Source organism: Plectropomus leopardus, chromosome 21 (assembly GCF_008729295.1).
Source record: "Plectropomus leopardus isolate mb chromosome 21, YSFRI_Pleo_2.0, whole genome shotgun sequence".
Lineage (NCBI taxonomy): Eukaryota > Metazoa > Chordata > Actinopteri > Perciformes > Serranidae > Plectropomus > Plectropomus leopardus.
Genome location: NC_056483.1, coordinates 9633486 through 9660055, shown reverse-complemented (window position 1 = coordinate 9660055; position 26570 = coordinate 9633486). Strand labels below are relative to the sequence as shown.

The following is a 26570-nucleotide window of genomic DNA, read 5'->3' as shown; positions in this document are numbered from 1 at the left end:
CACATGACTTTGAGTAAGACTTAAGTCACATGAGTCAGAAGAGCTCAGTTGTACAGAATTAACAGTCAACGTCACACACTGACTTCTGACAACCACTTTAACCTTTTGCTTGAATGGCTCTCCAAATATAAAGTATAATACATTTTGGAGAAATTTGAATAGATATTTAAACAGCAAACTAAGAGCTAAGTTGCCACCGTGACACACAGACGTCAACAAGCTGAATCTTATTGGGATATTAGGTAACTTGTGTGAATGCGTGTCGGTCTTCCACTGGAAAACCACATCCACCACTTCTCCCATCCCTTCTCTTTCACTTCTCTTTATTTATAGTTGTTTGTCACATTGTAACATTTGTTACGCTGCAGCGTTCAAGTGTTGTGACACTGCAACATTGTAGCAGCTGTAACAATGTCTTTGCACAGAGACAGAAAGAGTCTCTTGTTTGTCAGTGTGTGAGAAATGAGTTGTGAGAGGATTAAAGAATGTACAGAATGACAAGTTTGGGAAAATGTCATTCCTTGTCAGTGCACATTATGCAGTGAGTGATTATGGTTTATTACAACTAGATACATATTTTCATAGGTTGACTATAATTTTTTGTTCTGATCATCAGGTTAGTTCCATCAGAAAAGACTCCTTCTGAGTAAAGGAGTCTTTAGATGTGCAGAGAAGTAAGTATGAGAAGTGTTGATAGTCTTTGGCGATTACATGCCATAGTGATGTCATATATTTAAAGAGCCGTTGTAGTTTGACAGCAGCAACATGATTGGCTCATAGAGATCATGGCTAAATTGATTGGTTTAACTGGACGAGTGAGTGCTGTTATTCAGCTGATTGGAAGAGGTGATAGAGAAAGAGAGAGAATTGTGAATTAATAAAGCATAAACAAAACCCTCCTGATTGAAATTATACAGTGAGCTTCATTTGCTGAGATTCGGCGTATGTCGGGAAAGAAGAATCAGCAGTCAGATGTTTGAAAAGGTTGTAAACGAGACAAACGTTTAGTGGATCAGTGAGTTTATTTCGAGATAAACTCCAAAATTTGTGCACCAAAAATAGTACTAATAATCTCTCATTTCACAAGGAAATGCATTCAGGTCGATGATATCATAATTGTCGTTACTTACAGAAATTATGACAAACCTACCATGTTGTAATAAACCAGAATTGTTTTCGAAAATAATATTTGTTGACGTAACACTTTATAATATTTTTTTCTTCTTTCTTTGTCTTCTTTTTGCATCGAGCACTTTGATCGGTTGTTAAGCACAACAGGAAACGGTGATGTCACTGCTAAAATAAGAACTTACTCTCTTTGTTGAAGCTACATCTACATTCCTTAAATAAATTGGGATAATCCTTTAATGCCTTTTATTTTTAACAATGTTTAAAGCAGTCAGTGAGTTGACTTTGTAATAGGACTATTGCATGATGACCCATTACTCAAGGGCTGTCCACACCAGGAATGGTAACTATAACAATAGATATATATATTTTTAAAAAAATATTCTAACTCAATTGGATGGCGGCGTGTTATTTTATGCTCATTACATGCTTTGTTTCAAATAAATTTTAGCTTTCAATGGAAATGTGCAGTTTCTCTTCCTTAAATTTAAACTGTCTCTTTTCAACACAAACTTTGAGCGTTTGTAAAACACTTCCTTTTTAGGTTTCCTTCTTTAGGTTCAGGCAACAAAAGCACAGGGTTAGATAAAAACATCATGGTTTGATTCAAAATGACACTGTTTGTTTCTGACATAATGTACGTCGTTTAACATACGTCACAAGCATATAGCATGCCACCCTTACTGGCACACAACATTGTCCTTGATGAGAGTGACATATTTACATGATGCCCGTACGTGAGCTAAGTAACATTACTATCACATGTTTAGCTTTGCTTTCACATGGGAAACAAACAGCTGTCATGCGACTCAAAGTCCAAAGTTTGTGTGATCGATCCACCTCCACTCCCGCCCACCATATGCTCAAAACGTCAAAAAATGCTGCTGCTTAACGGAGTTGTGATGTTTCAGTATGTGATGCCGAGAGCGGCTGATTAAGCGTCTGATTTCAGAGGGAGAGCCGCACTTCATTATTGTTCTTCAAGGCTCCAGCGGATCCTCCATAAATCATAAAGGCATTGAAATTCATCTAAAAATATGGCCTTAATTGGTATTACAATGTCTTAAATCAACCTTTTTAAAGTCTTAAAAATGCTGACATGAGAAGTAGGGTTTTATAAGTTGTTTTTTTTACATTGCAAAATCTCAAAAATAATTGGTAAAGTTTTAAAAAAATAATAATAATAATAATTACCGGACGCCTTAACGTCATGTTAGGGTAACAGCATCACCAAGCTAGCTTTCACTGCGACATTGGGAAGTGCAAAGTCTAAAGTAATTGGCTGTTAAACCAAGAATTTAAAAGTTAGTACCATGGGAATCAAGCAGAGTGAGAAACATAAAATCGCCAACAACCCCTTCCAACAAACAACACATATTACGAATCCTGTTCAGCCCCTGTCTCTGCCACAGGACAAATTATGTTTAATGTTAACATTTAGGCAAAATTGTCCCTAATCCTAAAAAAAAAGGTATTGTTTCATGTTGTTTCTTTTTTTCTTCGATTTCGATTATCCTTAAATTGGTCTTAAATTTGATTCTGAATGGCATTAAATAAGTCTTTAAAAGCCTTCAATTTAACCTTTCTTGGTGTGGACGGTCCTATAGGCCTCATTCCCGAATCCTTAACTAGAGACTTGAGTGGCATGATTTGAAACTTACTTTTAACGAACACCTGTAACGAGCACTCAGAGCGAGGAGGCAGAGAGAGTAGGATTTATTACCTGTGGATGAGCTTTAACGTGTCAAGGCACTAATATTATGACTCAGGATGAGATCACCCCTCACAATGGATGATGGATGCTGAGGTGCTCTTCTCTCCCCCTCTGGTCGAGCTCATGAGTCATACTGTACAGGAAATGTGTGCCATTATGAATGAAGCCTGTCAGAAAGCCACGCTATCATCAACTTAATTAGAAAAGGGAGTCGTGCACACATTCACAAAGTCTATGACGCTCTGTGATGATGAAAGCATTAGTTATTTAAAAAAAACAGTAGAAAAAAAAGGGATACAAACAGCATGAGCTAAAGTGTTAATGGAAAACAATTAAATCCCCGTACTTTCTGACGTCACACTTTTGATACAGTGACACTTCACAATTGCTACTCATCATCATGACCTTGCTATATTAAGCACCAGGCTATTTGTATTGGGATGAAAATGGCACATGACAGCGCGTGCTTATCCCCATATGTGGTAATGGGTAAACAGAGGGAAGTTAAAAAAGGAAACAAGCTGCGCCGCTGTGGTAGACTGGAGTACTTATGTCATCCCTATGGTCTCGGGTGAACCTATTTATAGGAAGTGTTGCCTTTTATATCAATGCCAGCAACAGTGGCCTTTTATCCTCAGCAGACAGCAGGGCATTAGTTATTGCTTGTTGATGTGGCTCACTTAATGACTCAGATGCATGTGCTCCGGATGACCAAAACTGACCCCGAAATAGATATTTCACCACTGGAAGCTCACTGTAATGATTGTGGAGCATCATTAAAAATAAGATTCTATTTTCTGTAGATTATTTTTCTTGTTTTTTGGCATTTAGGTGTTTTTATGCCTCCCGGCAGATGATAGCTGTGGCCAGAGGCGTTATGTTTTCAGGTTGTCTGTCCGTATCTGCCATTCTCATGAACCCAAGACCTCAAGAATGCTGTGAGGGAATTTCTTCACATTTGGCACAAACGTCTGTTTGGATTCAATAATGAACTGGTGTGATTTTGGTGGTCATAGGTTAAAGTTCAAGGTCACTGTTGCCTCGTCTATCACAATCTTGTGAACCTGATATATAAAGGACACCTCAAGGGAGTTTCTTCAAATTTGGCACAATTGTACATATGGACTCAATATGTAAAGGTCAAAGGTTATTCTGACCCTGCAAAACATGTTTCTGGCCATAATTTAAGAATTTACACTAATTCATATAAAATTTCATACAAATGTATAATTATAATAATAATAAATGTATTTATTATTACCTTTGATAACAGAGTTTACAAAGTGATTAGACAAACAAATCAAAAGCAGAAATGGGATGTATAGAAGGCCATAAAACAACAGAGAGACAAACACTTATACTGAGCACAAGGGAGACCTAAAGTAGAGTTAGGAAAAAATTTAAATGAGGACAAATAATGCAGGAGGCATAAAATAATACAAACATATAGACCAAAAGCCATAAATCACAAATAAGAGGAAATAAAATAAATAAAACAGAAATAAAATAGGTAAAATAAATAAAATTAAATAAAAAGAAGACATCATGTAAAAGCAAGTCTATAAAAATCGGTTTTCAGAAGTAATTTAAAAGAAGTCACTGATTGTGAGTTTGGAATAGCCAGAAGGGTCCCACCAGAGGATCTAGCCTGCAAACTGGCTCATATGTGATCGACAATTCGGCTATGTACCATGGGGCCAGACCCAGACTAGCTTTAAAAGTGATCAGTAAAATCTATCTAAAACAAAATCTATTTTAAAAAGAACAGAAAGCCAGTGAGGAGAATAAGATATAATGATGAAGTATAAACTTTTTATATCCAAAAGGTCAAATGTCAGCTTCACTTTTGACATCATAATGTACACTGACAGTGCAACAACACTAGGCGGTAATGCTAGTTTGAGCTATAAACAGGAATCACATTCACCAAAACTATTATTCAAAATTTAGTGCAGCTCTCTAAGACTTCTCAGAGGGCATCTCAGGAAAAAAAAAGCAACAAGCATCCAGCTACAGAGCCTTTTGCAAATGAAAGGTTTTGCAATGAGTGATTCTGTTTGCCAAAGCCCGGTCTGCTTGTTTTCGCTCTGAAACGCGATAGCCCCCTGGGACACACCACTCAGTCTTCACCACCGAGGGACTTCTCGGGAACAGAGGGCTGCATCTGCAGAACAAACAGCATGTCGCCCTCGCTGTCTTACTACCATCCTACCAACTGCCCTCTCAGCTGGTTACCATGACAGCGTGGGGAAAACTCCTGAAACCAAAACATTGCCCCAACTCAAAAACAGTCCCTCAATATAGCTTATTGCACAGAAAGTTGACTCACATCAGTATCAATCTAAACAAATGTAGATTTTACAAGCTTCCTGAAAAAAATCCAGTTTGTATAGAAAAACCCATCAACTCTTCCTTTTATGTACAAAGGCAGCAGGTGGGACCATAAGGTGGAGGAGCTCTAACCTATAATAATACACAAAAGGCTCAGCTGCTCCTGACCGATTGTTGCAACCTCTCCTTCCCTTCACCCTATCAGAGGAGAGTTGCACAACACCGCCTGGCTAGAGTGTCAGTCACCATGGTGATAGAATATGCGCTGACAAATATTGTTGGGGAGGATTGTACAAGGTTTGTGCACACTGCTATTGGCTTAGTCTAGGGAAAAGCCTTGGCACAGATTGACCAGGGAGACTCCAAGTCTTGCCAAATATAGGACACGGATCAAGTGGGATTTTTTTTTTCTCTTTTAGATCAAAAGTTAACGGAACGGGCTGGTGTCTCAAGCATTTTTTGCCTGGTTTAACATTATCTGCAGGTTCTTAAGAATATATTTTAGATGGGAAATGGAGTGTATGAGGGTGGGAGGAATCTATGTTTCACTATAAAGACAGTCAAAGTGTGTCACCCTGGTGCTCAGGGTTTATTTCAACTTCTGGCTGACTCCAGAGCTGCTGACAATCCGACTGTCACCATGACTGACTATGTGGAACTAATGCATGCCTGACCTGAGACTGCTTGTCCTTTGTCTTTGTCTTTGCAGCTTTCTCTCTCTCTCTCTCTCTCCCTCTCTATCATGACTCATATGTGCCTCTGTACGCCCAAACACAGACGGATTCATGACTTGATGATTTCTGGCTACGCCGTGAGTCAGGCTCAGCACATGCCTCCTCCGTAGTGGTGTGGGCTCAGCAAGTGCTGGCTTCCTCCCTGCTTTTGTCATCAGTTCTGCGTGTGCTCGTTCCTGAATGTACTGTTCTCCAGACTCAATGGGAAAAAGAAAGAATCTTGTGTGAATGTAAAACTTTTAAACTTTACTTTATTAGAACATTTTTAATCTAGTATATGTGGTATTAAACTTTAGTACCTCAGATATATATATGTATATATATATATACTGTATATTTTTATATTACATATATTACATGTATGTATGTAAAGCAAAAATCATGTGGACACAAAGCACAGGGTGATAACGCCAATGACCGTACTTTTGTTTGTAAGGAAATTTTCAAGCATGTGTACACGGTGTGTACAATACTTATGTTAAAATACTTATGCATAAACAGTCTTCGGCACTGGATAGAAGCTCCTTTGCTGTTTTTGCAGAGATATTTCGGATATTATGGTTTTGACAAAATGCACGTGTTTGGCAAGTACTGAGCAAACAACTACATAAAATGAGACTGATTATACTTAATGAGTTGAGGGAGTGTTTGTAAATTGATTTTTTCAGATTCTTTTTTATGCAAGAAATACAATGTTTTCTTCCCAAATTCAATGAAACACAGGATTAGTAATTCACAAAATATAATAATAATATATATATATAAATGGAGAGGTAACGATTTCATTTAAGGCAAAGGTTAAGATGAAACACTAAGAGGGGAGAAAAACATTAAGATGTAGCTACAGTTTATTATCTGATGATAAAAAATAGTTTTTAAAAAAAAATCCACTGAACAAGAGCACAAAACCACCAATATCAACCAGCTGTAGGAGCTAGATGAAAAATGAGTGAATCTATTAAGTTATTAGGATTCATCCTCTTGAAACCATAAATGTCAATACAAAATTTTATGGCAATACGTACAATATTTATTGAGAGATTTCAGTAAGGATCTACTGATGTTGCCACTCATATGAAAACAGCCACAAATGTACAAAATAGCCTGCATTAATATTAATGCATAAAAACGATAAATTATGCATTTTGCAACCATTTTTATATGGCTATGTTTTACATGTCCGTGTTGTGCATATAAGTAGATAGACAGGTAATTGTTCATTGTTTTGTATCTAAATGTCTTTGTGTCAGTAGACAAAGAGAACGAGATGGAAAGATGTTGGCCTTTTCAGCCAATCAGCAGTGAGCTTTTTCCTAGTGGGTGTTTCATGGTTGAGTCAGATGTTCCTCAGGCCAACTTCAAACGTGATGTTTTTCTAGGAATTGCTCAGCAACTAACAAAACACCTTAAGTATTACACAGTGGGCTGAGAAGGCTCTGTTTCATTAGTGTATGAATTGAAGATTTTGTCATTTGTATTTCATGTAAAAAAGACAAAACCACAATGACTTCACATCAGCATTCACGTAGCTATATCGAATGAAACAGTATAGACGAACATTAACGCAGAACTAGTTACCAATATATTGTGCGTGTGTGTTTGTGTGTGCACACTCTTGCATGTGTGTGTGTGTGTCTGTGTGTGTGTGTGAACCTGAGGCAGGCCAGGTCAGGCCGGTTGTTACGTGGCTGGAGCTCAGAGGTCACAGCTTCATATGACAGTAGTATCAAGCTGCAGCTGAGGGTGACGTACAAGCACACACACGCCCACACACACTTTAACCTGCACGACACACTTACACACTGGGCTCCGCTACGCACTCTCACATCATGGTCGTCTAGTTAATAAATGTCAGAACCAGCCCTGTTATAGTCTGCTCATTGTTTCAGTTACAAGAGAGTCAGAACCTTTTTGACAGTTTATCTTGAATACACACACATTTTGTGTGTGTGTGTGTGTGTGTGTGTGTGCGTGTGTGTGTGTGTGTGTGCGTGTGTGTGTGTGTGTGTGTGTGTGTGTACACATGTTGTCAAGGCCCCACTACTCTCAGATTGCTGTGTTTGCTGATGAAAGCAAAAAGGACAGATCTGGCACATTTGCATGTTGCTGAATATGACGCAACTGAGGAGAAGACAGATTGTTTTTCCAGTGAAAACAGTATTTCACTCTCGCTCACTTCAAATGCATTTCTCTCACAGCGGCTCGAAGCATTTTAATATTACAAGCTTGAGAGTAAGAACTGGTACTATACGTGTGACAAAGTAACTACTTTCACTACTGTTTTTTGTGTCTCAAAACCAATTACTTAGTAAGTTTTATTGACAAAGAAAACAGGGATTTTGGCTGTTTATTTTAGAAACTGTATTCTTTGGGTTGAAATCTCACAAAAACAAAATCCATACCCTAAACCTTTAAGTTAAAATTGCATTTAAATTATAATTTGTAGCCAAAACATTAACATTTAATCATTCATTTATGGTTTTCATCGTGCCCTATAATGTGTCGTTTATCATGTCAAAATTTGGAAAAGTGGAACAGCTGGAACTGCTTTTGACATTTTCCTTCTTTGCACCAAAAACAGATTTTTTCAGAGTTTTCCAGCAGTGGTGGGCTGGTTCAACCGTGCGAACAAAGCCTCACTCTTCTATTTTTTTTAACCACCTTTTTAAAAAGCTTGGCATTGTAATATTTGTGCATATCCAAAAGGCAGTTGATATCCAAGATATATATGATGGCCAGAAATGTTGCCTTTTCTTTTGCATCTTTACTCCACAGCCTTGCAAACTGTAGCCAAGTTGGTCTGTGTGCAGTGTCTACATGAGAATGCAAAGAGCTGACCGTAAACAGGCAAGAGGACGTGTGTCCCAAACTGCAGTAAAAACCCCAGATGAGACACATATTCCATATGTGCTGTATAGACGTCAAAAGAATGCTCCTAAAACCCAAATAATACCGGCATATCCCACATGTCTTGAACTTGAAAAAAGGCCTAACACAAAATATCTAAAAAAAAATATGTGTAGTGAGTCATATGCAGAATAATAGAGGAATATTAGTGGGCATATAAACATATCCAATGACACCTGTATATGTCCGTGAATGTAATTCTACATCATGTATCGCACCTTTGGACATATGATCAAAAATATGCACGCTGTCACCTGACTGATTTCTATCACATACTTGTTTAAATGGCATAACTTTTAGGAATTGTGTGGCAGTATGGTATGGTAGTATGGTAATAATATTGTATCGTGGGGCCACTGGTTCTTCCTCTTACTCTGCTTTTACATAAAATTAACATAAATCTTACATGCTCAACAAATTTATCTTGTTGCTTTATTTTATAAACATGGACTCCCTTAGCTGTAGTACTAATCCTAGAATTACAGAACTAAAGTAAGCAATGAAATTGGCTCAACATTTGTGCGATTGTCCTTCGTACTGTACTTAGAAGTTGCCTCTATATCAAGAGCTAAAGCTTATTTCATAATCATCTTTCAACACCGTGGGAGGTGAAACAATGCTTTGATTGCATAAGATTTCTCCCAGCATCGCCGCAGTAAATCAGGTCTCCCCAAACTGATGTCAGATATTACTGTGCCATTAGCCAAACGGTGCTGTTTCCTCAATGAAGCAGGAGAAGTTAAGATCCCATTTTTATGAAGAGCCGGCACTTCAGACCAGCACCAGTGTGGCAAATAAAATAAGTTTATGGTCGCCTGTAGATGGGCTCATCAAATATGTCTACGTGTATTATTCATAAGATAACTGCTTGTGAAAGGTATTGCAATCTTGTGGTTCATAAATCTGCAGAGACTGTCTGAATGCTGATGACTGCCCTGTTTAAAACTATCGGCTGTGTGTTTTATTGACTCATCATGTGCAGTCAGTAGCACCACACCTGCCTGGGGTATTCTCACGTCTGTTCCTTCGGTTTATGTGTCTGTAATGACTGGTGTTCCTGTTATTCCCGCACACATACACACCCTCACAGACTGGCCTCTACACAAAGGCATTATTCAGCCCTTCCCCTCAAGTAGACTAGCTCTTTTTCCCAGTGGGCTTGTCCTGGTCGCAGCCGCTCGGCTCCTCCGAGAAAGCTTTCAGGCTCCTCTAACTTGCTCTCTCCCAATTAGCTGATCACAGAGAGGCGGGTCAGGGGTCAGGCTCCAGGGGAAAGGTCGCCCTTCTCCGCTAAGGGCCGTTCCTCCTTTTCAGTAACCACTATCATGTGGTAAAGTGGCTAGTTTCTTAATGCAGGCCTCAAACCAAACGACTCTCAAGTGATTTCACTGTCACCGACAAATTTTCAATTTTGGTATAAATCAGGAGAGTTTTACCTCAGTTGGTGCATGCTTCAGTAATCTTGGTCATTTGGTGTAAAGTTATTTGACCAAACAACCCTAATCTTATTTATATAAGATAAGACATAAAAAGATCACAAAGAGATGCAAAGGAACTGCAAAAAGACACAAAATAACTACAAAAACTGGCAAAACAACCACAGATAGACACAAAATTACTTTACACAAAAAGCGATCAAAAAAAGATACAGAATTACCTTATAGAGAGACACAAACCACAAACGAAGACGCAAAAAAAAACAAGGCAAAAGCACCTCAAAGTCTGTGTCTTGCTTCCATGTAAAAGAGGTGGTGGGGCCTTTTGCATATTTTCGCCCCAGGGCCCAATGTCTCATAATCTGCCCATGTGTAAGATGGTCATAAAACTGTCTCAGGTCGTTTTGTTTTGACAAAACTGAACATGTTTAATATTATCGTAAGTTTTTGTCTAGGCTCATGCAAATAGTAAAGTTCATTGGCGTGACCGTTGCCTTAAACAAAAAGCTGTGCTCTCTTCAGCACCAAACAAGAGCCGCCAAATATGGAGGTGACTCCGGGGAGGCATAAGAACATAAACAAGTCTCGGTTCTCTTGTACTGTGGAAATAGAGGAGAAACTGGTGGAGTCTTTGTTTAATTCTTTATATATCCGATCTACCAACCAGCACTTCATTTTGTGAGAAACACAGTTGACACAGTTCACCTCTCATTTCCATGGCCTCCTACCTAAAAATAGTGCAGCTAACCGATTGGTGCATATTGAGGCGTCAAAATTCAAATGAGAGTTTTTACCCAAATACAATTTATCACTCTAAATTATATTGATCCCAAATTGACAAGAATACTGTCAACCTATAATGCCTTTTATCATGTGTTTCTAGAGTTATGTGTTTTTGTGAAACGCGGGGAATTGGTAGTATGTAGTAATTCTGAAAGGGAGTTTGGCATTATATTTTCCACAAGGAGCAGGATGGGAATTAATCTAAAAAGGAACCTAATTGTTGTCTTGCAAATAGCAGCTCTGCAAGATCATCAGTCTTTGACAAATCTTATATTGTGTGACTAAAAAAGCACCTCTTTAGGTGTCACTTGTCTCTATGTGTTTTGTAGACGTAAGTTGATAATTTGATTACGGACACTGGCTTCAAACAGATTAACAGTCTATAAAATACTAAAAAACTAAATACCAGCTGCCCAGTGATGGAAGTGTTGGCCAGTTTATTTGGCCTGATTTTTAAGCGTCATTTATCTGGAGTCACATTGAGCAACCAGACGCAGCCAACCTATTTCTTCCGGTGTGCTGAGTTTGGGTCAGTGCTAGGCCAGGTCATTTTTAATAATGACATAGTGATGGCAGCCAGACCGGGCAACTTTTCTTGGCCCAATTACGTAGCGTCATTCTCCCAAGTCTCATCTGATTGGCGCAACGGGATGCAGCCAACCTATATCTTACAGCATGTTGAGTTTGGGTCGATGGTTCGGGTCAGGTTATTTTGGCTACCTGAGTGTTAATCACAGCATTAAATCACAGCTTTGAGACAAATATTTTAATTATTGAACAATCTTTAAATTACAGTTTTGATAAGTTAATTAATTGCTTTGTAAAATATAATAAAATTATGTGTCCAAGTTGCCATGTTGAATTTAATTTATTAATTGTTATTTAATGTACAGTGGTAGCAACAGTCTGCTCCATGCAACATCTTGCTTTGGACCTACAGCCATGTCCACATTCAGAGCACCGGCTTCTGTTTATTTGGGAACTTGTTGATAAATTGTAATGTGCTGGAGGCATGCTGTGATGTACAGGCAGATCGGGCGAGCTTATTGTGTCAGTCACTCTGTCTCCCCGGAGCACGTCTGGTATGTAAACACGGAGGTGCCACATGATTGGAGAAATATGCTCATCACAACCTCTGCTTAAGCCTGTGGAATGTGTGAATCACACTAACACACACACACACACACACACACACACACACACACATACACAGGAATGTGCACCTACAGTACACCCCTGGACACACACAAACAAAAGAAAAACACTGGCTGGTGACGACAAAAAGAATTGACAAAAACAATCTCACACTGAAATCCCATGAGTATCTGTTCTGCAGCTTTGTGGAGCACTCTGAGTCCAGGATTGAAAGTTAACCCTTTGAAACCTGGAACATCAGTTTTCTTGTGCTGCATTAAGATGCCTGTCACATATTTTTAAACATTTGAAACCTGAGCAAACTGGTTTGATTTCTGTTGAATACATGGATAAACAGGGGATGAGCAACTAGGCACGAGATGCAGTTATTGTTTACTCTTTTATATGTATTTACTTTTTGCTTTTTACATTTTATTCCTTATTGGTTAATTTCATGTCATTTTCTTGTCACTTCCTCCTGTGTTTTTGAAAGAAATCAAGCCAATATGTTCAGGTTTCAGAGGGTTAATTCTTGACCTCTGAAGCAGCAGCTGATAAAACTAATACCTTTGGGACTGGAATCAACTTTCAGTGAACACAAATAATATTTTTAATCAGTCATTTAAGTAAAGAGTAACATGACATGAACACAAGAAATAATAATACGTAAGATAATTCAACATATCTGAAATAAATAAATGTTATGATTCCTGCCTCTTCTCGTGCTACTGAAGACTGAGCATTTAGGTCTTGTAGGCACTCAATTAAATGCTGCCAATCCACCAGAAAGCCTAAAAATTGTAGGTGTCAGGGGTGTACTTATCTGCAACGTCCAAGGTTGGCGTCTAGATGTTTTTCTTTTTTTATGTGTGGCTCACAAAACCACCACAGGGTGGATCAAAAGAGAGACTCATTCATAAAAAAAAAACACAAATTCCATTTCGGAGACAAGAAATACACCATTTAGCAAATAGTTACAGTATATAGTTAGATCTGACGGCTCAGCTCAGCTCTTAAAGAGCAGCAATGAGAATTCTGAAAGAACTTTTTCCCATTTTGTTAAAAACATACATAAGCATAATAAATCAATAAAAACACAAACTTGACACATAATGAGGTTATCACACAGTGCTGGCATGAACATAATAATAATAATAATAGAGTAATAATGACAGGTATCACATTGTGCACCTTAATGAATATGACTGGAGATTTTCAGTTAGCTGATAGCAAACAGCTAATGTAAATGGGTGCAAAGTAATTGTTCTGAAAAATGTCTTATTTGATCGAATGCCTGTTTCTCCAATTGCCAGTTGTCTCAAAAACAATGGGACATTTCCGGACTGACAGGGCTCCAAAATTTTGGTCTGTCGGAACTGTAATTGCAGCTTAAGTCCTCTGCCCAAATTACTAATTTTAGGAAGGATGCATCATTAAAATGCCACGATGTACTGTATTTGCAGTGTTATTAGCAGGGGTGTTTCTAGACTTTTTAGGACACTGGGGGCTTAGCCAAACCTCAGTAGGGGGGTCCAGGGGGATCCTTGAAGGGAATTTTTTTGATGAACAAGATTATTTTATGCACTCTGGCATCTTGTTTAAGCCTTAAAAAATGATTTTTGTTTTTTAACTTTTCAGATTAATTCTAGACTTTTACGAGAAAAAAATAGTAGTTGTTTGTGATTACTTGTAATAGATTCAAATGATCTGACAATATCATGTCGTATTGATTATGTTTACAGTTTACATTATCAAAATGCTACATTTTATTTTGGTGAAACTTGAAACACTTCAATCATATAGCAGCTTTGTACTTGCTACAAAGTTTTTTGTTGCTTGTCTGAAAACTTGACAACACAAATACTAAATCTCTACGTTCATGTTTAATGCCTGTGACAGGTTTCAGTCATTGTTTTTGAACTGCATTTGAGTCAACCAGTAAATTTGTTATTTTTTTACCTCTGAACAGAAGCACGCCGCACCTGAGGATTCAACATTATCAACTGAGCCCTGCACTGCGCCCAAGGGACCACGGACCACAAAGCAGTAACCACTAATGCCGAACAGATGTTCATCAGCTGCTGAAATGGGATGAACTCTTCCTGCACGGTGGCTGGTTTCACTGCGGCTTTAGCTGCATTAAGGCGCCGCTGCAGTTTATTCGCTTGCTGCGGTATAACATCACATGATAACAAGGTAAACGGTCATGACCTAAATTCAATGCCTGGTTCCACAGCAGGGAGGATAGATTTGTAACACAGGACACCAATTCTAAAACAGGCTTTGTGTGTGTGTGTGTGTGTGTGTGTGTGTGAGAGAGAGAGAGAGAGAGAGGGGCGGTGCGATGCGAGGCTACTGTTTTTAATGTGTCTGTGATTTGACCGAGATCTGGTAACTGCATCTCTTGCTCTCGTCTAGCAAGTGCTTCTGTGACCCACAAAGAGATTGAGGGGGATTGCGGGAGCCGCATTGAGTTCCTGTGACTAACCCGGCCTCACAGATGGGCCACGTGGGAGGACAAGGGCAACAGATTTGTTAAAAATAAAAGAGAGATTGGGTTTACTCAGATTTGACAGCAACTTCCGTTTTCTTGTCTCCAACGTGGGCAGGGATTTGGCACGAGAGTCAGACTAGCCGGAAACCTTTATCTGGCCGGACAGCAGTTTGGAACCTGCATTACCATATCATTAGCATTTTTCACTGGGGGATATGATTTATCAAACCATACAGCAATCAGTGAGGGGGAGAGAGGAAACCTTAATCAGCCAGGGGATACGAGGACATATGGCTGGCTGATTAGACCAGCATTCACCTGCTGACTGAGATCCACATCCTGAATTAAGATGCCTTGGTCCCAGCAGGGAGAGGGACGGCTTCCAGAGCTGGAACTGTTAAGACATGCATCTTCTTAGCAAGATCAAAATCCTACTTATAATTCAGGGTCGTACGGTATGAAGGAGACATGCTCAAATGCTCACCAGAACAGAAACGTCATTCGCAGCAGCTAGGTTACAGGATGTGTACGTGTTTTACACAACAGGACTGTTATGTTGTGTTTACGCAAGTGGCTCAGGCAGTGTGGGTCACTAGACCTAATCCTGTGTGTTGAGAGAGGCGCTCCTATCCGGAGCCATTTGATTGACTTAACACAGGTCATTTACTGACCCAAAAAGTAGCTCAGACTTACTTTCTATTGTACCAGCTTACAGACAGCTTTAATAATGACCACTCCTTTTCACTATCTATATATATTTATCTATATAGATAGATAGATAGATAGAATAGCTTGGGCTGTCAAATGTTTCATTTTTTAAATGGCGGTTAATAGCAGAATTTCAATATTTAATTGCATTTTTTTAACTGTATGTTTTAAATTCCAAGTATGAAGCCCATATTGTTGTGGCAGTTCTTACCAGATTGTCTTGATTAAGTATCAAATGACAGCAAAAATTACATGGGATTAACATAAAGTGGGAATGTCTGTGTACCTGCAGAACCCATTTTCTTTCAGATATCTGAGGTCCTGCTGTTTTTCCATCACCACAATTTGGCCTTTAGTTTGGGGCTTTATTCAGCCACCTTCCTGAGATGCTGGCAAAACATGGTTGGTAACACAGGATTCCTTACCAATATTATTACTCAGCGCGGTACCGCCTCAGTTCTCATTTTAAAATTACATTTTTGTACTTGGTTTAGAATCAGTCAGTAACATTCAATAAAATCCTTGGAGGGAAATCGGGACATGTTAGAGTTTCTCTTATGAGCATAAATAAATTATGGCAAAAAAAAGGAAAAAGTTTGAAAGAATATTTTTCAAAGTGCCTGGTGATTATTTGGAAAGTGTTCATACGTAATGTACCCACGATCATACACATAAACAAATCCAAACATTGCCATAATGCAGACTTGATTATTAATTTGCAGTATTGCCTACAATAGCCTAATGCAACTAAGGCTTGGTACAAACTTGGTATAAACAGTATAGCAAACATACTGACACAACACCAACATCTTTTTATCACTGAGCAGGATTCTTAACTTCTCTGATGAGATCCATGTCCTCGTCTCCCCCCTCACACTGACCCTTCCTCCAAAGGGTCTCCTCACATTTGTTACATTCCCTTAAGAGGACATGCCATCGCTACTTATTACACACACTGGGAAAGGCAGGGGAAAATAAGTAGGCCATGCTAGCATTATCTGTTTTTCATGCCGTGAAGTTGGTTCAGAGCAAAGCCGACAAGAGCTGCATGTCCGGTGGGGGATGTCAGAGGTGGTAAATAGACAGCGACATGTCTTAATGTATACTGAGCTGAGAAGTGACACCCTGTATTAAAAATCCTGCCCACACAAGTCGGGACACCTTCGAGGGCTACGAGCGGCTGATTTTTTTTTTTTTTTAGATAATCCAGATTTAAAACAAAGATATTCATTTATGTCTATTGGTCCTTTGAGGTTTATATTTGTGTGCTTTGAAACCGTGACAAGCATTTCCTCTTCATGCGCTTCCTAATTTCTCTGTTTTTTGAGTGGTTTTATTTTGAATTATTGCAGCCGGGGAATGCCTTCAGTGTGCAGTTGTTCAGGTATGGGGAGAGCTGTCCAAGATATCAATCCGTCAGCAGATGGTCCACTGACCTCCCCATATGTGATTAGGCTTTTTAGTAGAGGCTTTTAGAAGATCTCTCATTTACTGCTTATTATACCATCCACGGCTCGGTGTAGTAGAGTGACAGGCATTGGCACAGATCCGTCCCGCTGCATGACGCAGTGCATGCATCTGTTCTTTAGCTGATGACTGAGAAAAATCAGCCCCTGTAGCATAACAAAGGAAAAAAAAGAATGTAATTTATGTTTTTTTGTGCATTCGCTGGAGTTGTAAAACGAAATTCATCATTCAGATAGTAAGTTTGTAAAATATTGGGGGTAATTTCAAACTGGAAGGGACAGTCTTTTGTCTTATAATCCCGATAATCTTTGTGAAATCCCTCAGTATCGACTTGGATTAAGTATTCAGCTAAAGATCCAGCCGGCCGTTATTAAATGTTAAAGGGGCGTAAGCCTAATTAGGCGAAGAAGTCCACTCCTGGGACAGTCCTGGATGAGGAGCCTTCCTGCTGGCGGACTCCCGACCACCAAGCAAGAAAGCAGCAGCTCCTGTGTAACCCAGTCGCTCTTAAACCTCATCCAGGGCTCTTTTCCCAGGGTTCAATTATTTATCGAGCACCAGCTTGGTTCAGGGACTGCGTGACTAAATGTTACTTTTGTCGCTGTCGGCTGCGGTGCATACTTATACACACACACACACAGCTATTTTGTTAAGCCCTGTAAAAAACATGACTCAACTAGCGAGTACAGACATTTGTCACCAAATGTCATTGCGTCAAACTGGTGGAACAAGGTTAAATGAGCAATTGTGTCCGTGTCTGTCAATGTGGGTCAGACACAGTGTGTGACTGACTCAGGTCATTCAGAGTTAACAGAACTAAGAAAGAAAAGAGCTGTACCCTCACTGCTGTCTCACACACTGTACAGTTCTCACTGTTAAAGGTCCAATGTGTGAGATTTAGCAGTGAGGACTGCAGTTTGCAACCAGCTGAAACTTCTCGCAGTTAGAATTCCTTCAGTGTTCATTGTTGGGAGGTTTTTAACTGGAGCCAAATTATCTGCAGTGGTCGCTTTCACTCCAGAATAAATATACCAGGTGATTAAAACTGGTAGAAACACTCAAAAACGCAGTTACACATTACAAATTAGTGTTTCTCCAACTATGTTTAGCGGTCAAATACAGTCTGCAACCCTGGTACCTGCTAATCTGTGCTTGAAATCCTGACGAGATTTTGGAGGTTTTTCAGCGGTAACCTCCTGAGCTGAATTATCCACAGAGGTGTCTTTCCTTCTGAAACAAATGGTAAAAACACTGACAATCAGTGTGTCTCTAATGCTGTTTGGCATATTGGAGACGGGCTATTAAGTGTGGTGGCCAATGTAAAAACACAAATGGTCATATCTTGGGTCAGTGTTTGGTTTGTCCGCTCTGAGCTATTGTAGGAGCATGGCCATGCAACATAGCAGTCTTTGTAGATGAGGACCAGCTCCCTTTGTATATATACGTGTCTCATGCTAAAGTAAAAACTGATTGATTCTTATTTTCAGGAGTTTATGCACTAAAGAAAACTTACTTTTGTTATATTCCATTTCTGCCAATAAATCCTACACAATGACCTTTTAAAGTGTTGCCGCAGCACTTCTTTGCATGATCTGAAATCCTCTCACATCTCTTGTTTCTGGGGAAAACTTCCGGACGAGGGCGCGATAAAAAAAAAAAAATCATACAATCTCCTTTTTTCCACTATTACATAGATACAATGGTGCATTCATCAGGCTACACTCAGTGCTAATTCCACTGTAGGCAACGTGCTCCATTTCACTCTCTGTCTGCCTTTAGAAAACCCCCCCCCCCCCCCCCCCCACCCCCCCTGCACCACCACACACGCACACACGCACACATGCACACACACACCACCCCCCTCCCTCCATCTCCCCTACTTCCTCCTGTTCAGCAAAATGCTGATATGTGCGTAAGAGTGCTTATTTTTCTCATCCATTACCAGATTAATTAAAGTGTGGCTCTTGCCAATGCCCAGACGGATTCTCAATACTTCAAATGAGCTTAATCACCATGCACTCCCTAATCTCGTGCTAATTTAAAGAATTGCCTGGAACATACTGATGACTGGACTCTCCCAATTTCCTACCAGAAAGCTTTATCTGGAAAATTCCCTGCTCCGACTAGTTCCGCTCTGGCACCATCAACCGCTCTACTGTATTTCATGTCGAGTGGAGCTATTTGACGTTTTTTCGTTTGGATACGGTGCTTAAAGATTTCACTGTGTTCTGTGACATGTAATGCTCCCTGTGCATGGGGATAGGCTTGTGTTCTGGGGAGATAGTGCACTGTGCGCTGCCTTCTAAGACGCAGTGTGGTGTTTGTGTGTGTGCGTGCGTGTGTGCACACTAAAGGCAGGCATTCTTGTAGCTCTTTGTTGTCCACATGTCATGATGGATTTGGTCATTGCCAGCAGTGAGCGAGGCTGACACGAGAGCATGCAGTATGCCTCCAGGAAAACACAAGCTCAGCCTATTGTGCCTATTTCACAGCACTCGTTCCCCCACTGCAATATCACTGTTTAATGTGCGGCGGGCTCACTGTAGAATAATGCAGATTCAATCAAAACCTGCATGCTTAAATCATATTACTCCTGAAGTGATGTGCCGTTTCCATCCTCCTTCATTCATTTTGATTAATTGGTGCTTTATCTCCTCATTAATTGTTTACCATTGTGTGTTATTTTAGTATTCCCATGGCTAAATAATCTAAATGGGTGCTTATTCAAATGCATATAATGCTTCCAGGCTAATTAATCAGCTAATTCCAGACGGGGACACATATGCCGCACGGATATCTCTGAGACCATAAGATAAGAGGATATATAAATTATTAATGAATAAATGAATCTGGATTGTTAAACATAAAATATTGAGTGGTTTGTATCCAGGTGTTAGACTATTCCCAGCTTTCCTCTTGCCATCATACCTGAAGAATGGCAGCTGATGCCCGCTGTGCCCAGGGGTCTCTGTGCCCTGACCCACAATCTTCTGCTACTGTGTTACACCAAGTCCACAGAGAGAGCTATTAATCCTCTCCATACTCCCAAATCAGCCAGCTCATATTTGCATAAAGATATCAAAGAGACTGAAGGGGAGCAGCGCAGGGCTTAGGGTATATACACTGCAATATGCTTCTCCTCGCCTTCTCCTGCTTAACAATTTCCCTCTTCTCACCTGTTTCTCCTTCATTTTTTCGCTTCGGTTTCGAAACAGTGGAGGTCCCCGGAGTCCTTTCTGAGGATGCTTTTACAACAGCATGACGATAGATTTGTTCAAAGTAGCAAATCGCCTGATTCATCAGCAAGGACAAAACCCCTATTGATGCCATCCATCTCTGACAATTGAAAAGCCCCCCGAATAAATCATTCATCCTGCTGTCAGTTAATGTAACGTGCAAACAACATGCGTGCACGAGACACTTAATGGATCCTCGATGGGGGGAAATAGCTGCAAATCGACTTGTTGTTGCAGCCTGTGTGTGTGTGCAGGGAGAGGGGCGTGCATTTGCGGAGGAGAATGGCATTGGCCTTGTCTTTGGTTCATGCGCGGCTGACCGTGTTCAGGCCTGAGGGCAGTGCAAGAGAGAGAGTGGGGTCACATTCTGCTGCTGCTGGGTGCAAGCCCACTGGATCGCCCCTGCCGTGCTGCAAACACCCCCAAGGCTCATGCAGAGGGGACAGGAATATGTGTGCATGCCCCCCCCCCCCCAACTCCTAAGCGCCATCTGCTACCCCACTACTGAGCCACACAGGATGGGGCCTGAGGAGGGGCAGCTGGGGGTGCTGCAGGGGAGGAAGGACTTAAAGTCGCCTCAGCACTGGCTCTCTCCTTCAAAATGCATCCTGCAGGATTCTGTTCGACAAGATGTGCTCAGACCTGTGCACAAAACCCAGAGCGTGTGGTTGCAATATTGGACATTAGATCCTGATTAACACAATGTGGAAAATGTAATGGGCTGTGTAGACTCCTGCTGAGATCAGGATAGAATTACTGAGGAAGGGCCAATACAATGTAATCCTGCTTTCACAATGCAGCCGTGCACTGGTCCTTTACAACAGCCACCGGGGGAGGCACTGATGATTGTTCATTAGCAGACTCAGTAGGAGCTTGCACTCGACCAACCTACCGAAGATCCCGGATTAGACGCCGCTCTCGCCCCGCGGCCAAACCTGACTCACATTCAGTAGTGAAATCCGAGATGCAACATCAACTTGATGCTGAGATACGGCTGCGAAAAGGAAACCAGTCTTGCTTTTGTTTGTAAACAAAGGAGTGTTTATTTCATGGGGTGCGAGCACAGTTGGTTCATTTTTTTTTCACAGTTGCATGTGCAAGTGTGTCTGCGAGCACACACGGCTCATGAGCAGAGCCTAAAGTCATTAATGTTAATGTGTGTGTGCATCCCTCACTATTCCCTGCGCGACTCTATATATAGGGCTGTAATGATAGCCAGCTCGGGGAGATGAGAGTAGTGAATTAATAAGCCTCGGTAGAAGATCTCTGCACCGTCTCTAGACAATGCCGGGGCTCTCTGTGGAAAAGCAGCAGAGATGAGATGTTAAGAGACTTTTTTCTCATTTCTTCTTCTGCTTTTTTGCCACTGAAAGCTGAAAATGAATTGATTTCTGGTGGAGGCACAAATGGTTCCATTTTAGTTGGAAATTCATGTCTGTCTCAGACGCGTCAAAGTTCTGAAGCGAAAGTCTGATTTATTGATGAGCAGTGTAGCGTGGGTCACATTATGATGAAAGGGGTTATAGGGTTAAATTAAGGATTAAGTTGTCTTGTCATCAAGTCTTTGGAAAGCAGAGCCAAACAGCAGCAACAGTGGCTGGTTTTGTTTTAACACTATTATTATTAAAGGTCCCATATTTTAAAAAATTAACTTCAATGTCCTTTTTGTAATTAAATAGCAGGTGTAGACGCTGTATGAATACTGTGAAAGTATCAAAATGCTCATCCTGCAGAGAGATGCACACAGTTCGTATTCAGAAACTGTTTCTAGAAATGAGCTGAAAGGACTTCCAAGAAGTTGTGATGTATGACTATATGACTATATTAAGGTAAATCTGTTGCTACAGTACCATCACAGTCATTTCCTGGCTGCAAAGAGACTAGCCCCTTTTACACTGCCTGTTCAAGGCGGGAATATCACACCGTTATGCTTTTTTTCCATTCTGTAAGATACGATAGTGAAATAGAGTTACCTCGCTAAGCTGATACTGGGGATATTAACAGTGCTGAAACACTATAAAAAGCACAGCTTGCAGGACAGAGCCATGGCAGGATGGGTGTGACATTTGGTGAGGTATTACACTTGTGACACAATAGGAGATTTAAAAGCAGCTTCTTGTAAATGTCCACAAATTGGGGAGACAGTGAGGTGAGGAAGCATCTTACCCTCTGAGCAGAGGATGAGATCAGCTGTCATATATAACAAAGAAGGTAAATGATTGTTATTGCCAGATTATGACATTGTTATTTTTCAAAAAGCCCCACCAAGGCATTTATTCTATGTCAAACCTGAGGCCGATGTTAAACACAGTGTTTGGAAGGATACTTTTGAAAAGTAATAGGTTATAGATTTATCGTGACTCTGTTAAAATTGTAATTTAAATTACTTTCACTTTTTACTTATTACATTTGATTACTTTTCTGACATTAACGTCGAAAAAGATCTAAAAACATAATTGCATAAATGTTACCCACAAATCTGTCTCAACGGCTTTGCTAATCCACATTGTCCAAAAATATGCCAAAAGAAAGCATTTGCAAAAATGTGCAAAAAGATGTAAATCAACAGAATAATTGTTTTATTCAACATCTGAACTTTTTAGTGGCTTTTTTCGTATGTAACCCCTTTGTAATCACCAACATTTTGATTAATAACTGTAATGTAATAACCTTTTTTTCCTCAGTAACTGTAACTGATTACAGTTACATTTATTTTGTAATTTAATTACTGTAATTAGTTACATGTAACTTGTTTCCTCCCAACACCAGTTAAGTGTCATGTCTGTCATGCTTCTTTTGATTCCACAATGCCAGCATGCTGTCTAAAATCACAAACTGGAGTGAAACGATCCCTTTACCGTGATATCTTTGTAAAAAGAGACTGCAGATGTGCAAGACCTGGAACCACTGACCAATCACAGCAGGCTGGGCCTTTTCAGAAGGGGCATTAAGTTTGGGACACACCAAGCTGACAGTCCACTGTCCGCCCATGTTGGGCCGTCAGCGAGCACCTGCAACCCTCGTCGCTGCGGTGTTTTTAGACAGAGGGTGATTACAGGTATAGTCAGGCAGACAGTATGAGAAAATGAATGTTTTTATTTACAATAAAGCATATAAATAAAATGTAAGTATGAACCTGATAATGAAGGCAATATGGGAACTTTAAATACAAAAAAATTGGAGGCAAAAATCAAAATAATTTGTTGTATGAACAGAATGAGGGGATTTCTTTAGGCAGCTGTTCAGCAGCTCCCAGCAGTATCAAAGGTAGAGACAATATTTTCTCTCTGTCCCGGTGTTACCTTTCAGTCAGTGTGATTCGAGGACAGGACCCCTCCCAGTGTTTCTGCTCCTGTGATGCTGAGCCAGATGAGGCGACGTCCAACCACAGAGGGTGAGCCGAGGATAAGATGCCCTAGTTGCTAGGAGTGATTGACTGTTTCTGTCTCCTCTGGGAGTGTGTGTGAAGTGAGGACAACACACAGCTCTCTGGTTCCCAGACTTTATGACACGCTGCGTATTGCCCCCGGAGCTGCAGCAGCCACAGTCCAGCTCCCAGTGATCTGGCGACTGGGTGGCAAATTTGTAGCCTCCCTGTCAGCAGCATCATATCCCCCAGATATGTGTATGTGGGTGGCTGCAGAGCGTGTTGGGTTCATGGGAATGTTCAGTGTTATCACAAGACATTTTAATTTCAGTGCTGCATGAAAATAAAATAACAGGAAAAGTGTATTTTAGTGTAACAGAGATAATAAAGTGAGATATGAAGGGAATGTGGATGGATTCAGCCCCCCTGAACTTTGGTCAGCTGTAACAGTCACAGGTTTCTATAGAAATTAAATGAAGTCCTGCCAATGACCTTTTTCTGACATAGCGTTGTGCAGTATTTGACAAATCATCACAGCCTGTGAAATACAGAAGAAATGCTGTAAACATAAAAACATACACAGTGCTTTTCCCATCACAAATTAGATTATATAACAATTTCACATATAGAGCACGCTGTGGTTTAGTTAATTGAAAGCTCTGTGCAGTGAAAGTACACAAGGATCAAGGCAATTCAAATTGCTTTACTTCAGCATAAAAAGGCATTAAGACGAGCTAAAAAGAAACACAAGGTGATTTAAAAAGACATGCAAATAGGGTTTTAAAAAATCCAGAGATATATTGGCAGAAATGGAGCATAATTTAGCGAGTATATTTTGTTTAGTTTATAATCCCCCAAGAATAAGAATTGTTGTGTTGCACTGTCATGTTTCTACAGTAGCCCAGAATGGACAAACCAAACACTGACTCGAGAGAGGGCCATTAGTGTTTTTGCGTCAGCCATCGTTTTTTAACATGAAAGTGCTTTAATCAGTGTTTTTACCCATTTAATTTGTTTGGGAGACAAAGAGACCTCTGCAGGTAATTCAACTCCTGAACAGCCATATCTTTGCTTATAAGAGAAAAAAAGTAAGAACAGATTAGCAGGTGCTGGGCGAACAGCCCGTGTCTGACATGTCACGCAACATTGGAGAAACACTGATTTTTAACTTGAAAATGATTTATTTAGTGATTTTACCAGTTTATTACACCGGGTCAGTTTCTTTTGAAGAGGAGGAGACCTCTGTGGTCAATTCAGCTCTTGGTGAAAACCTACTGAATGTCTAGATCTTAAGTTATTGGAGAAAAAAGGTGAGCAAACAGGTGCCATATGTGCCGCGCAGTGCAGGAAAAACACTAGTTTTTTATGTGAAACTGCTTTATTCATTCTTTTGTACCAGTTTTTATCACCTGGTCCATTTGTTTTGAAATGGAAGAGACCTCTCCAGATAATTTGGCTCCTGATAAAAACCTCCTGAACAATGAACATTGCAGAAAATCTAAAAGGGAGAAGTTTCAGCTGTTTGCAATGTGCAAACCTCACCACTTAATTCTACCAAGTCCCCCGAAATCTTACACACTGAACCGTAACAGTGCAAAATCAAATAGAGTATAAAAAATTCAAATGAAACTTAATAATCTGGATATTAAAAATTACGGTGCAGTTACAATATGTACACAATACATGATATAAATGAGCAGTCTCAAATTTAATTGAATAAAAGACAGAGGCGTTAGCCTTTCTACCACCTTCATGAGTTGGCAATTGGCTTCATGCTGTTGAAATACTGGCGATTTTGTGTCCGCCAACTCAACACCTTAACCCTGAATCTTACACTTTCCACCAGGCTACATCTTAATAATAATCTATTGCCTGTTTCTAGTTGTCTCTATAATCCAGTGTGAGAAGAAACACTTTGTCATGTTTTGTGGAGCGAGCACTTCATTTGATTTGCATTTTAAGACAGTGTGATCTTTTAACAGCATTTCTGCAGAACAGGCTGACCTTTTTGCAAGGCTTACAAATAAAAAATCTGTTGTCCAGTCGCAATCTCTGCCCCTGCAGAGGTCACGACCCCTCTCCTGTTCACTCAAGTCAGTGATTTTGTGACACAAGCCCTTAATCCAGACAAAACTGAGAGCTGTTGTTTTTCCTTGCAGCCAGCGCCTCTCCAGGCATCTGCTCACTGCCATTAACATTCAACCGAGCAAAGTCACATTCAGACGCTAATCAATTGATCAATATTTGCTTCTCTGTTGCATTTACTGCAAAGTGAGTCTAACAATTTATAATGCCGCTGACTGCTGTGTTTGCTAATATGCACAGTTTGTCCTCAAAGGTCCGGTGGTGACGCAGGATCATCTTTTATGATGTGCTGTTTGAGGTTGTAGCTTGGTGTGATGCAGAACAGGTTCTTCTGTTCCAGTAGGAGATTATTTGAGCTATGTGTGCCCCCGAGGATGTCAAGAGAGCAGAACGGCCAGTCTTCACCTGTTTGCTTTGCGTTGACCATCTGTTGGAAGGACAAGCTTTATAAAACTTGTGGTAGAGACATAGGAGGGAGGAGAAGAGAGGAAACATTTATGCCAACGTTTATATTAGTTTGCCCCTTTTTTAACATTTTTTTTTCCTTATTGCAGAACCTGAAAGTGGGCAGATCAGCACAGGAAGACCAAAACGTGCCACATAGTCCGTCCTCTGCAAGGTATTTAAGCCTCATTCTTCTCCTGCCACAAGAACCTTTTATTCCAGGCCTCCCACTGACTACAGCCACACCAGCTCTTAGTTTTTCAAAGAGACCTTAATCATTTTAATATGAAAGCTGCTAAGTACCCCCAATAATCACTTTGATGAAATGGAGGACATTTTAAACAGGCCCCCCACCTCATTTCAGCTTTTCACCCCTTCCTTTCATCATGCTTTTCATCATTCCAGCTCCATTGACTAAAGCTGGATCCTGATACGCCATGTAATTTACAACCTTTCAGACTTCCCAAACTCCATCTTGATTCATCTCTGCCTTTGCCTTTGTCTGCCTTTCTACAATCAAAGTGACCAATCTGGTAAATTTTAGCTTAATGGTTTTTCTGTGGACACTTTTTTTCATGTGACACTTAAAGAGCTGGTCCTTT

At 40.2% G+C, this 26570-nt stretch overlaps 1 long non-coding RNA gene across 1 annotated transcript in view; it reads left to right on the top strand.

The window, feature by feature from the left end:
• Window positions 1-26122, top strand: part of LOC121960389 — a 46709-nt gene extending 20587 nt beyond the window's left edge. Inside the window, exons 3-4 of the long non-coding RNA XR_006106976.1 lie at window positions 14137-14363; window positions 26079-26122. This is a non-coding gene — a long non-coding RNA (uncharacterized LOC121960389). The remainder of the gene's footprint in view (window positions 1-14136; window positions 14364-26078) is intronic.
• The last annotated feature ends 448 nt before the right edge of the window (window positions 26123-26570 follow it).